We start from the raw sequence: 14410 nt of genomic DNA on the forward strand, positions 1-14410 counted from the left end.
CAACACATTCACATTCGCAGTGGTTAAACATGGGAAACATATAAACACGTGTATCGTTATTGTTAGATACTTAAAATCTGACCATTAAATCTGATCTTATTTATCTGAAAATGAAAAGTACGACGAAAGAATAAATTAAATTAAGCACGTAACCTTGGTGCATTACACTTTGCCGCAAAACTGATGAGCAAAACACACTTTGGGTTTGCTATCATTTCGTCTAATTAAGGGAGACGTAACCGTTCTAACATGTTTGCCGTACCTACAAATTGCCTCCGCTGTAGTGAACATGGGGAGGTGATAGAAAAAAAATTCCTAAATTGTTTCCTCTAGTGGTCTTGCTGAAATGGGGTGCATTTGTTGGTACGATGTTTACATAAGCTGTCGCTACTAATACACTTTCCGAGATGGCACATCGGATCCCTGCATTCTCATTCTGCTTCATGCTAAACACTCATTGGCACTGACCGTGGTATGATCTAAAGGGGAAAAAAACGAAGAACACATCGCTAAAAAAAGATTGCTAGTGCTCCAAACAGCGTGAAGTATGTGTGTATGTGCAGTTGGCGTAAAATAAGAGAAATGATGGTAATGCAATTTATCGACTTCAAATCGAAGTTAAATTAACGGTTCCAACTTTTCGACGTTCCTTATTTATTGCATGTATGTGTAAATATATTCGTTGTTATTGTGTTAGTTTGCTTTTTCAGTATAAACCCCTATGGGGTAGCCAACCCCCATCGGGGGGTACTCTGATCTTTCTCATTTAAACACTCAGACCAATCAACCAAAGTAGCAGAAGCGTTGCATGCAACGTTGTTTGCCAACATGTCGATGACAAATTTTCTTCGAATGAACATTATTCACCAATCAAAACGTCGATCAAACGCGTCAAGGGTATAACAAAGAAATCGTACGTGTTTATATAGAACCACAATACAGTGAGTGTATGGTAAGCATATTGTTTTGCTTCTCATAGGTATATTATCCCTGTGCTCCATGTTCTTCGTCCCACTAATGTCCATTCCCATTTCCGGATATGTTACTGACTCATCACACTTGCTGGCCTTACAACTTTAAACTTTTCAAATATCGTCCGTTCTTCCACTTTATTGGTATGTGCATATTTTAGCTAGAGATTAGTCTCATGTTTGCAACTATCTCTTCTCAGTGTTATGACCTATTGGGTCACACCTGTCACTTCCTGGCTTATTAGATTTATTTGACCACGTAGCCGATTCTGGTTAAAAGGTCCGGTGAAGGGAACGGTACAAATATGCAGGTTTCGCTGCATCTCGGGGAATTAAAAAAGTATTATCGTAGAAAGTAGAGTAAGAAAATAGCGATGAGAATGTAGCTGGAAACAATATAAGCGAATTTTGATTAATCTTTTTATAATGGAAGTCGAATCCGTACGAAAGTACGTACGTAAAACATGTAACATCAGCAAACCGTCGAAAGAGACATTGATAATGCCCGTCAACCTACCAGTCTAAAGATGCAATTAACCCTCCCGCGCTCCTTGCTGCTGTTAACAAATTCGTACCACATACGTTTTGCAAGACCAAGTTTACTTTACCGTGCTAAACGAACCAGGATCAGTTTCGGACAATGTTTTCCATTATAGCTCGTATGTCATGAATGAAATATTGTTCTGGCTTGAGTGATTTTAATATTCTCTCATCTGTGTTTAAGCCTACGGATACGGATATAATATATTTGTACAATCTATGGCAATAAGAAATCGTAATAAAATGCTACGACGTCCCTTGAGATTTTTGTAACTTAGTAAGACTTAGAAAGTCACTTTGTGTGTCAACAGATAACTAATAGATACATGCTGGACAAAACAAATCAACCTGTCAAGTCTGCTTCCTTTTGCGGCAGTCCTCGAATGCGCCTATTTCTTCCACGGCTTTAAAATGGAGCTACAAATAATATTCATTGTAAAGCACACGAGAACAAACACAAAAAAAAACAATTGTTAAAGAGGTAAGGAAAGAGGAGAAGATAGGGATGGAATAGATCGTTTTCCCTAGCGAAGCGGAAGATAAGCCTAATGTATGTCAGGTCCGTGCAAACCAAAACTTCTCGTACCCATTGTCGTATCCGGTAGTCTGTCGATACTCTTGACTGCACTTATCAAGGAGGGTCTGTCGGTTTCAAATACCACGCAGGACTATAAAAGATGATCCACATCGTGAAATCCAATCCCACAGTCACTCACTTTTGTCTCCTGTTAGATTGATACGCTGCAAATATGCATCCATTGCGAAATGATTCGGGACGCACATTTAATGGGAGCTTACTCAACTAACCCAGCGGTCTACGGGAACTGAACATTGAACAAATGTTTAATGAGCAAACCTGGATCTTTTCTACGCGCTAATTGAACTACGAGCATGGCTCAGCTGTCAAACTGATTTGTGTTACTGTCAAATTTAAACAATTTGATATTTAAAGTATATTTCAATTTATATTTATTCAAAACTAGTCACAAAATTATGATGATTTCATCACTGGAGTTGTTTACTGTACATCCTTGCTTGCTGAACATTTTGACAGTTCAAAATCATCTTCGATATGTTCAAAGAGCAGTTCGAACATGGACAAACTGGTTTGTTTTTCATGGAGCAAAAATGTTCAGCAAACATATTTTCCATACGATTTGATGTTTCTTGTTCAATGTTCAGTGCCTGTAAACCTCCGGTCGAACTTGAGACAGTTGCAGAGAAACCGAGAAAATGGAACCGCCCGAGTTCATCCGCAACCCACATGCTCTGCCATCGAGACAGGAATAGTTGCAGTGGATTGCGTAGTACTTCTTGGTAAGAGATGGGTCGGCCGTAAAAAGGCCTTCTCTGACGTCTGTTTTGGCCAGTGAATCTTCCTTCTCATTGCCGGGGATTCCACAATGCGAAGGGACCCAGATTAGCGATATTCTAAACGTCTTGTTGAACATTGTCAATTGCGAAGCAAATCAACAAATTTGACTAAAAAATAGTCTTGGCTCTTAACAGCCCTTGAATTCTTCAGTGTCCCTATAGCGCTAAGACTATCTGTAAATATGAAGTACTGATCAGGGGAGCTCGCTGCTATTAACAATAGTGCTTCAGAAATTACGGCAAGCTCAGCCGTGAACACGGAACCTGGTTGTAATGGAATACTGGTTCATTTTGTCAATATGGCCGTACTTGTTCACGTACTTGTTCAAAATGCCCGGTTCGGCTCTCGTGCAAAGATCGTGAGGAATGATCATGACCTCGTCACGCAACGAGGAGTCTGTACTAATAATGGAATTGTAGCAATCAGGAAGGGTAGTGCGGTTTATTGCTTGTGAGGTGCTAGGATTGATTTGCTGAGCGACACACTTCTGTTTGCTGATCATCCTGTAGGAACTCGTGTCGTAGGTTCACCAAGCCTTATGATTCTGTTGAGACGGATGCTGTACCGATGTTCGATGTTGATTATGATTCCAAGTAATAAGCAGGACATCAAGAGGAACTGGATTCCCCACCTGATCGGTAACTGCGATGCCGTCGAATCTTTTTCGTAGTTGATTACTATCAGCCGCACATGATGCAATGCAATGCATTCGAAAACTTCTTCTTCGATTCTACACCAAGAGTGCACTTGCGCGTACACCTTATCGCCCGCCTGTGATTATGCATATTAAGCTAAGATGGTATGTATGTACGGTATACCAATACCAAATATGTTCGTATTGGTCGTCCAAGCATGATTTCTGCTGGTGACATTTCGATATGGTGTAGATCTGTAGCATGTTAGGAAAAGTTCTATTGCTTCGTCTAGTTTCTCTCCTCCTGATCGAAGATTACCCATACTATTTTCTATACATCTTTGTGAGTTCTTAAGCTTTGGAGTGTGAAAGGAATTATTTATGTGTTTACGCTCAAAAATAGTTTAGTTTTATAAAAATAACAATAGTTTTGATAAAAAATCCTGCTTTCAGAAATCCTATCAAATTAAAACACATACCTTCGTATCACAACCATAATTCTCGTTATGGGGTTTACGGCTAATATGTACACTGCTTAACAAGGTTATTGTATAAACAACCACCAACAAATTTTTCACGAATAGGCCAAATACAATTTTCAATATTTCTATCAAATATTTTGATATTTGAGTACACTGTTGGTATGTGCTGAAATAAAAATCCTTTAAAAAAAATAAAATCAAAATGTATAATAATACTTTTGAAAGCACGTCTTACAACTTCTACTTTGGGCCACCTTAATATCGGAGCCCCCCACGACCGCTCAGTCCGTTAGGAAGTTCCTCTTTGGGCGGCATCGCTCCGGCGGCACCATTTCTAGGGACTACGATGCTGTAATCTCCCCAATTTTAGGAGCTATGTATTGGATGCTTAATGGAAGCATTTGCTTCCGTATTCCAATACGTAGAGTACCGTAGTCTTATAGACTGGTCGCGCACGGGACGTCCATGTCCTGCCCACGTCCATATCGATCTTCGTGCAAAATCGAGCATAAACGCATATCCTTTATCGTGCGTACAAGCGAGACAACGTGTGTCGTACGATCAGTCCGTATACTCCGTACGCATCTTTCTAATAGATGCGTAGCGTTCAGAGAGGATCTGGGATCGTTCGCGCTAGTTCCTTTCATAACATTTTTTTTTCGTATTTAGATATACGAATACGTTTGTATGCTGACGTTAGATAAAAAGTGTTGTACAAATCGGTAAGTATTATTCTGTGGAACTAAAGGTGGAAATGGTTTATGATAATAAGATAATATGAAACTTTAATTTCTGCCGGAAAATAAAGCCACGAGTGTGCTCTCAACGTAAAAAAACAATAATAGAGAGCAATATCGTGTGCTTTTTTTGTGTAATTTATAACTGTTTCAAAAAATTATATTGTTTTATTTAGTTTTTGATGTAGTGATGTTTTTTTATGCAGTTCATGTGTTAAAGGGTGTCCCCGAAAGTATAAGTACGATTTCTAAATGACGTATCTAGGATGACGTAAAACAGCTGATATGCTTGATATGCTTGATTGTTTACATTCAGAGCTACTAGCTAGTGCATTAAAACTATTTTTTTCAATAGCGTCTGTTGAAATGCGAGGCATTTCCGTCGAAAAGCGCAAAAGCATTCTGCACAAATGGTGCTCGTCACCTAACATTTCGCTAAGTCAATTAGCGAAATCGGAAGGTGTGCGTATCGGAGCCGTACGAACCGCCATCCAAAAGTTTCGGGAGGAGTCCAGCTTCGAGAATATGCCGAAAGTGGCCGAAATCCTGGCCCTGTCGATCAGCAGTTGGACCGGGACATAGCAAAAGCGTTCAAGCAAAGAAAAGAAATTTCCATTCGCGATGTGGCTCAAAAACTGGGTACATCAAAAAGTAACATCCAACGTGCCAAGGCAATATTGAATTTAAAAACGTATAAGAAACAAAAAAACCGAAACGGAGTACAAAACAGGCCGCATGCGTTAAATATTGGGCTCGGAAGCTGTACGACAAGGTGCTGTGTCGCCAATCCTCATGCATCGTGATGGACTCTTCCGGGTAGTCAATATTACACCGTACCTGAAAGCCAAGACATCGAAGAAGCCGACAAATCTATATTCCCCGAAAAATTCGTAAAAAAGGCGATGTTGTGGCAAGCCATTTGCGAATGCGGGATGATGTCCGAAACGTTTGTGACAACGAAAACGATAAGGACGGAACCCGACATCCGGGAGTGTTTGAATCGACGTTAATCGACCCATAATCTAAAATCATGTTGGTCCAGTGTTGTGTTGGCAAGTTTGGCCTCTGTCCACTATACCAAAGACACGATCGCGTGGTATGAAGAACATGAGGTACGGTACGTGCCGAAGGAAATGAATCCCCCGAACTGTCCTGAAGCCAGACCGATTGAGTTATTTTGGGCGCAAACCAAGGCACACTTGAGAATGCATTTTAGGAGGACATTTTTTTTCAAAAAGACAGGAAGAAAGTGTCGAAAATCGTTCGGGACAAGTCTGTGCTGAGCCTGATGGAAGGCGTCAGATCAAAAGTGCGATCATTGGCATACGATTATTATTTTTTTTTTTTTGGGGGAAATAGTACAGAACACTCCACAAATTCTATTTATTAAAGAAACATTCAGTTTCTGGAACAGGTTTTATTTTTGTCTATCTTTGAAATCGTGCTAATACTTTCGGGAGCACCTTTTATGTATGTCATTAAAAATATTGATTTGATAAAAAAAATTCCTTATTATCGGAAACCACTTCGCTATTTGTTTGTGGCGTTTAAACATGCTACCGCTGCTGTTTTTTACCGTTATGCCTTCTTCCTAGTTCTTAAAACGGTTCGATCATAATCCTTCTGTTTGCAATCCATCCTTTTTACTCCACAACAGCAATGCTGCTTAAGTGGGTGAGTACTAGTTATAAGCGGGTCGGAGCCATCTGTAAGCGACCCGAGTCGACCCGTAGGTACAATTAGGTTCAGTAGGTGCAACAATTCCTTCGGGTTGGAGTAGATTCAGTAAGTCCAGTGAGTGTAACGATTCCGGTAGGTGTGTGCTACCATAATGGGGTAGCCTGAAAATTTAAGCAGCAAAAAATTAAATAAAATGGATGAACAAATAACTTTTCAGTTGTTTGGGAGATGCTCGAAAATGTTCGGTTGCATAAGCTAGGCCAGCAATGTACCCAAAATAGAACAATTGAGTGATCCCGTCGGAAATCGTGCTGGATCTATGGGCTCGAGTAAGTGGTTTCATACCAAACCGGAAACGGAATCGACGGCACCTCCAGCGCTGACCAAATCCGCCACATGTGACACCTCATCGAGGTTGAGTTGACACCTCGACTATTGTTGTCATCGTCAACACCGACACCTACACCTTATCCTTAACTGCCCTGGCAAGGATTGGAGCAACGGCTCTGGTCAATTCTCCACGTTTCAACGTAAAGAACAGGCCGTTTTGAGCACGGCAGATCTTACTTACTTGCTCCTGAACTTCTGTAAGATTTACATTTGATCTAAGGTCTTTGAGAATTTCAGCATATAAGGCGGGTTCCTCAGACTTTAATAGGACCGCCTCTGGCGTTTGTCTTCTGCGTTTGGCCTTCGGCTGGGAGGCTTTGATGAAGGGACTGCCGCCTTATACGGCTCCGCCTTCTTGGTCTTGAACTTTGTTTGAAACTTCTGAGTCGTCAAGTTTGAATAGGACGGCGACTCTCCATTAGTCCTAACAGCCATTTCAAGGGAGTTTTATCCCTCTTTACTACAGGGCAGGACTGGTCTGCCAGCACCAGGACATCCAAAATAGGCGTATCTCCATCTCTAGGCCGAAAACAAACATTGCCATTCCACTTGGTATGCAAATTAATATGACGGTCTAGCTGCATTCCACCCGGGACCACAATGAGGTGGGTGTCGGATTTTTCCCGGCACGGCAGTGCACTTTACTACAACTCCAGGTAGTATGGTATAAGTATATGGTATAAGTGAAGTACGATCCGACGAGTATAATCGTGTCCTAGGGTGAATTTTTACAGCCAGGCGGCAATTGTAAGAAACATTTCATTTTCTTTGGATCGGACACATCTTTTTTTATATATAGCATATTTAATGCAATGAATTCAGTAAATATTTCTTCGTTTCAAACCAATCATCACGCTTGGTTGTCAAAATCCTTCCCAGGGCTCGTTAATGTTCGTGGACACGCTCATATGCCGTTGTGTTGTCTTCTAAGGCTGTTTTAATGTCATGCGGCTGCGATTGTTGTCGTAAGTGCTCGCGCTGTATTAGAAGCACAATTTGAAATATTGTGTTCCTAAGGATAATTCATAATTTAATATCTTGTTCGAATTTATGCATTATACCGGGATCAATTAGAGTTTTTTTTTGTTTTACTTTTTTTTTTTGCAGCATTGTCGAAAGATGCCGCATGTACGAATGACGGGAGATATGAGATTTTTACTCAACCCCCAAGTGTTTTTTCGAAGGACACCGCATGTACGAATATCGGTTTTGATATGAGTTTTTCATCCAGTAAACAACTTTCTTGGACCTTATACCCATCCCCATGGCTTCACCATGCGGTATGCTTCGTGAGGAAGTCTATGCATTAGCATCACATCTACGCTACTGCATCATGTACCAAGTTCGTGAGATAGAGTGACAGATCACGAAACAAAGATCTTCTTACAATTCTTGACCACATACGATTGACGACCGCTATTACGTGCAGCAGCGGAATAGCAGCTTCTTTGCTATAGACCTCATAGCTTTTCAACGATGTCCCACTCAACGTTCTTCTTCATAAACCCAATGAGGTTTGCTTTGCTGAACGTTGCTCCGCATTTGGTAAACACTTCCCACCTTTCTTTGATGAATCAGGTGCGGTGAAACAGCACGTATTCTGCTGTCTACTCAACGCTTATGTGCGCGAGGCTTTGTGAAGAATTCGCGTAGCAGTACTTGTACAAGTAATTTAGAAAACACTCCTGGTCAGAACAGAAATGCGTAATGAAGAAGATGACTTCTATGTTTTCTTCCCGTTTATGCAGGTACATCTGGAATCATTGTGTGGGTCCATCTATCCTTGGTTGAGCAATTCCAATCCCAATTCCAGCAATTCTAATCCTTAGAAGTCTATACACACTGTCGACCTTACACTGTTTGTCATATACCACCTTAACGTGTGCCCAAAACGCGACATTTTCGCAGCTCAATCTGCAAGGAGATGTCTACTACTGCTTTTAGAGCCTCCAAGGTTGAACAGCATTGCCATTAGCGTATTTGACAACTGATTGTTTTTGTTGTTGCTGCCGTACAAGAGATGCCGCCGAGATGTTTTGGCAGTCATAGATGATCACTCCTAGATACTAGAGATGACAGACAGATTTAATACAATCTGAATCCACACGCGTATGCCGACTACTTTTTTGTGGCTGGTCGACCACAAGGTCGGAAGCAAGGAGTTGGACCTTCTCAATAAAGTCGCCGTGAGAGCAATGTCATGCTAAAACGTATCAGTTCAGCTGCTGGGGGTAATTCTAACGTCAGAACTCCGTCATACATTATGTTCCTAAGCGTTGGACCCGATACTGATCATTGAGGAACACTATTATTTTTATTATATTTATGAACATGAGGAACACTAATACGGATAACGTTTTATGAGCACTCAATTATAGCCATTGTTTTATTTTACCAAAGCAAGATCGCATTTCATAATAGAAATCATCATTGTTAACTTTTCATCACTTCGCTTTCTGTTGTAAATATGATACTAGTACATTTAACTTAACTGGCACGAAGAGGATGAATTCTTACAAAATTGAATGTAACAGATCACTATGACAGGAAAAAAAGAAACATAATTAGCGTTTCAAGCGACATATAGAAAGGAAAATAAAGGGGAAAAAGGTTACACGAATCTCGGTAGGTGGATTGGCACGAACCTCAAAAGGACAATTTGAAGCGTTCGCCATAGCGTTCACCAACCATTGTTGCGGGTTCCGAGAATAACGGAGGTTTAGGAGGAGAAACGGAAAAATGCACTCAATCAATTTCCCACTCATTGACAAACACTTTCCATTTTCCTTCGGCATCTCTCAACGCTTCCTTCGTGTTTCCGTTTACCATATTTTCATCAGTGTGACGCAGCCTGCAGCCCTGATTGCTGTATTCGACCGGTAAAGAAAACTGTGCCACTATAGACCATCTGAACCATTTATGCTTCCTTCCTCTCCACGCTTTGCTTTACTGTACTAGCTAACATCAGTTCTTCTTCCCATGCTAGCGTACACACGGCTAGCAAAGACCGAGCAATACAAGACCTGGGCGCGCGTTACGTTCATATTCCATAAAAACATTAATCTACGCTTTTCATTGTTCAGCACGTTCAGTACCTCGTTCCAATCGGAATTGGTTTTCTTAATTGTTTAAATTTTATTACCCGGTTTGTCGCTCGCGTTTCAGATGCGAGCAGTATACTAAAGATCTATTAGTAGTTGTTTTGTTCGATCGGGCAAAGTATTTCAGCCACGGTGCATTTAATCGAACACGCGTCTCTTTTTCCCAATTCAACTAGTATAAACGTTTTCATCCGTTATTCATCCGTTTTCACGTTATTTTCACGTTATTTTCATCCGATTTCAAAGAGGTACCTCATTCTCAAATGCTCACTCACGCACGCAAATGAGCAGAGTGAGTGAGGCTGCTCATTGCCCAACATTACACGCAATGTTTTTTGCTATGAGACACACTTTTAATACATGCCTTTGAAAGTTTTAGGTACTTTGGGTGGGAAACGCTCTTGCACGATATCCTATTTATGTCATTTAAGATCAGCCTTCCTAGCTCACGACGAAGTTCTGCACTTTCACCAACTACATAGCCCCGCAGTGTCGACTTCGCTGAGTCCGAGTTTCGGAATAATCGTCCTGATGCTTTTACGATCGAGACCCCATATCAATCTCCAGTATAGCAAACTCTATGAGCTCTCTCTGGTTGCCGAAAACCTTTCGGCCACTCATTCCGGTTCCATTCATACATTCACGCACTCCGCGATATCTCTGAGGTAACTTGCGAACTAGTACCAAAATGAGCGTGGGCTGTGTACTAAGACAACAGATATCTTAACAGTAAGCTATGATTCTGATTACGACATCATAATTCTGACTGAATCTTGGCTCGATGAGTCTATCGCTTCGTCGATGCTATTTGATAATGATCGCTTTGCAGTATATCAAACTGATCGCTCCGCTGATAATAGTACTAAGTTCAGTGGTGGGGGAGTTCTAATTGCCGTATCTACGAAACACACCTCGGCTACTTGCACTCCTCTCTGTACCAACGCACCAATTTACCGTTTAATTAGGTGGTAAATAAACGGAAAATCTGCATGTCACAAGGACTATATGGTGTATAGCTCTAATAGCAATCGTTTTAGCTTTGGAAGTTATATAAAATTCTGAAATAATTATTTTTTTACGAAAAAGAATCATGTCAATTCTGAAAAGTTATAAAATTAAAATGACCTTGAGTTGAAGCTAACATTTGATCAATTGAGCAGTGTAAACTATAAGTGTTGAATTAAGTTTGATCGCAACATGGCATCGATATTGGGTAACGTTTTCATAAGTTATAAGCATGCAAATTTCCTGGCTACCCGGGTAACCGGTTGCCTGGAATTGGGTAGAGCTTTAGCGTTGAACGGTTTAATTGGCAAAAAAGGAAGTACAACCTAAAGATTGTCTTTGTCAATACCATACACTTATATAAAAAATCGCAAACATAAAATAAAAATCGGATGATTCGACCGTATGCTATTGAAAAATAACATTTCGCCGTTTAAGAATGATGTCAGTCAGAAAATGCTCTTGACTGGCGCTAACGAAAACACACAACAAAACCAGTGCCTTTCCCAATCAGTCAATATCGATCCCAAATCGGATCTCAATAGGATCCCAAAAAGCAAAACAACACGGTTTCTCACTCTGTCTTCAAACAATCAATCCTGTCATAGCGAGAAAGCACATTGGTTGAGGTCTATCTCCAACAAAATCCCTATAAAATCCTATTCGGATCCAATCTCTATAGAATCCCAATCGGATCCTATCCCCATAGAATCTCAATCGGATCGAATCCTTTCAGGATCCCTATCGGATCGAACTCTTTTAGGATCCTAATCGGATCGAAACTTTTTAGAATCAAAATCGAGTCGAATTCTTTTAGAATCCGTCATTTGCATTCCGAGCCGATCGAATCCTTCAAGGGATCGGATCTTGGAATCTTCCGAATCGCAATCTTCCCAGCACTGGCCGGAAGCATAATCTCATCTATTTTTTTGTTGTATGCGTTTGACGTTTCCAGGCTTATGCGCTTAAAGTTCCCTGAATATATAGAAGCCTTATAGAAAAGATAAGCCAAGTTAAGCCTAGGAAAAGACCATTAGATTGTATGAAGCTAACCTAATGAAAGGTTCGGTCAGCTGCTCAACAAATGTCAAAACAAAGCAATTTGGCAGCTGGTCTGAACCAGGTTAGGCCATGTTTGCCGTATGCCACAAATGCGAAAAAAAATTTTTTTTTATGAAAACACTAAAAAAGGATTATTGAATCAGGTTTTTTAATATTGTTTGTTGTATTCGTTGTGTTTGTTGTGTGTTAGAATCAAATGTCAAGCAAGATGCCGTAACACTAGAACCGCCGGACTTTGCAACCTTACTAGAACCGCCATATGGGACAATTTTGTCCCATTCGTTATGTATACATTTTTAGACATGTTTATTATTACCTAAGGGTTTCTTGTGCTAAAATAATTAATAAACATCATAATTAGGATTAATAAAGCTTTATTAGCAACTTAATTAAAATTGAATTGAGATCATATCAATCGCATACCAAGGATATCAAGGCCAGGTTTTTTACATTAATATAATCTTTTAGGACTTTTAGTGATAAACGCTTTTAGTTATTCCTTATAGGGTTGTACGACAGTGAATCGAGGCTTATAGCTATTAATTTTTTATACAATCAAGTGATAACTAGGGTTTTTATGATCATAAAACAAGTCTTTTGTTCTAAATTGTTTGGGTTTACGCGGGCGTATGTGACTCCCTTTAGAAACATTACAAAAATTCGATGTCAATATAGCTCTAAATGACCAAAAGAAGAGGACAAAGCTTTTCTTGAAAGCAAAAGCAATACCTAGATTAATTATTTTAAGCATCTATAACACATCTTGTGGTTTCTTGGTATCAGGACATTATATTAAATTGCTTCATCAGAACCTGGCTCACATGAAACGCATACGTACGAAGCTCTTTGAGTACATTTTTTATATACTGGTCTATTGCGTGTAAAGCATTCGTTAGCACTTTTGCCCTCGGGACAAGACATTTGAACCTGGCAACGCCGACGAACACAAGTTCTGGAACACAATCTTCAAGCTGATTGTCGGATGATTCACCAGATGAGCATACCAATGGATCAAATAAATCGCAGTCAAAGGTATCGGCCAGAGGATCCCCTTCTGATTGATGATTGGAAATGTCATTCAGGGCAGCGATAATATTTTCGGGTCGTAAACCACGCTGGTGCACCGTATTTAGATACTCTTGAAAGCGCACAAATAAAAATTTCACCTTGCAAACACTTGCAATGTCCTAAGTACACCAGGCAAACTGGTTACGCGGGTGTTGGGAGAGCATACACAGCGACCAAGACCAACAGGCAAATCGAAACGTGAAGGCTACTTGTTTGCAGCTGCAAGTATTGTGCTGGGGATCCCTATACGCAATAACCAGCAGTTGATGCTTTGTGTGGAGAGCTGGGGATCAGGCACTCAGACGAACCAGTGCTTCCAATAAAATTGCGGTAGAGTGGTGGTGTTTACTGTTGGTGGTGTTTACAAAAATGGTGTTTACTTTTATTAGCCGATTGATAATAGCGCAAAAATAAACACGTAGTAAGCAAATGTAAAAGCAGGTATGCAGATGAATACTTTCGCGCGCTTTTATTGTTGTATTCGTATTCACATACCTTGTCACGAAAACGCATACGCGTTAGTGCTGCCAGACTTGCAGAACCACATCCATCACTCGCTGACAGCAGGAATATCAGCCATCATAACGTATTTTGCCTATGGGACAAAAATGTCCCATTTGGCGGTTCTAGGTTGGAAATGATTTTTTTAAAGTACCATATACCATATACACAATTTTTGATCGGCGCATTCGAAAGATCGTTAAAAATAAATAAAAGTCACAAAAATTCAATGAGTTGACACGACGGCAAGCGGAACAACACATTTTTTCGAGTGCGATGGGACAAAAAAGTCCCATCGGCGGTTCTAGTGTTAATAGAGGCGACACTGCCCAGCTCAAAGTCTCTATAAAAACAACAAACAACAACTTGAAGAACTAAAGTAGATATTTCAAAACTACTCGAAAAGTTAAAAAAGTTAGTAGTAAAAGTTAAGGATTGTTAATTTTCCTTTAATTTACTCAGTTGCTAGTAAGGCGTGTATTACATAAATTGGATATCGTGCAAGTGTGTATTAAAAGTGTGTCTCATACCAAAAACGTTGTGTGTATTGTTGGGTAATGAGCAGCGACACTCACTCTGCTCATTTGCGTGCGTGAGTGAGGATGGAAGAATGGAATTAATAAACTGCCTGAAAGATGGGAAAATATTATAGCTTCTGACGGGCAATACTTTGAATAAAATATATTGTAAAAAAAATATATATTGCATAAAATTTCGCTTAAAAATTCCGGTTTTTAAGTTGTACACCCAATAGAAGTAGTAGTAGTAGTAGTTTTATCAGGATATTATATATTATTGTTGTTTATTGAACGTCCGCCGAAAACACGTTAATGAGGCATGATTTATGTATAATATTTACATGAG

General features: G+C 40.0%; 1 protein-coding gene across 2 annotated transcripts in view; it reads left to right on the forward strand.

Annotated features, from left to right (window-relative positions):
- Positions 1 to 14410, forward strand: part of LOC128306354 (guanine nucleotide-releasing factor 2-like) — a 71934-nt gene that overhangs the window by 375 nt on the left and 57149 nt on the right. The gene's annotated exons all lie outside the window — the stretch shown is intronic.

This window comes from Anopheles moucheti, chromosome X, assembly GCF_943734755.1.
Source record: "Anopheles moucheti chromosome X, idAnoMoucSN_F20_07, whole genome shotgun sequence".
In the NCBI taxonomy this organism is placed as follows: Eukaryota; Metazoa; Arthropoda; class Insecta; order Diptera; family Culicidae; genus Anopheles; species Anopheles moucheti.